The sequence below is a fragment of the Chrysochloris asiatica genome, unplaced genomic scaffold, assembly GCF_000296735.1.
Source record: "Chrysochloris asiatica unplaced genomic scaffold, ChrAsi1.0 scaffold00072, whole genome shotgun sequence".
NCBI classification, from domain to species: domain Eukaryota; kingdom Metazoa; phylum Chordata; class Mammalia; order Afrosoricida; family Chrysochloridae; genus Chrysochloris; species Chrysochloris asiatica.
Genome location: NW_006408590.1, coordinates 1 through 551, shown reverse-complemented (window position 1 = coordinate 551; position 551 = coordinate 1).

Below are 551 nucleotides of genomic sequence, written 5' to 3'. Positions count from 1 at the left end.
GAACTGCTGACCTTGCGGTTCACATCCTGATTCATAACCACTACATGAGCAGAGCTCCTTTGGAATAGAATGGATGGTACTTAATAAAAACAACAGTGGCTGCATCAATTCTTTTGTGCCATGTTAAGATTCTTTAGTATTGGATATATTTCACTGGTCCAAGTGATTTAATATATTTTCTCAGGAAGTCCATTTTATATCTAATCATTGTTTCCTAATTTCTCATTTTACCTTTCATCGCTGTGTGGGACTAACCAGAACTGAGAGATTAAAGAACTGGATAGCATTCCATGCTTTTTTCTTTTTTCAGCATTTTTTTTTTTGTCGAGTGTTTTCTATATTTGAGAAATTCTTAGAGTTTAACATTAACCAAGTCACCTTGGCAAAGGAAAGGCCAGCACATTGCTCACGTAGTTTCAGGCCCGAGCAAGCTGGCTAAGCAGGAACAGATAATGAGATGTGAAGGTTTTACAATAACAATTGTATATATATTTTGGTGGGGACATAGTTTACCAAACAAATTCTTGGTATGCCTTAATTTTATTAGAGAT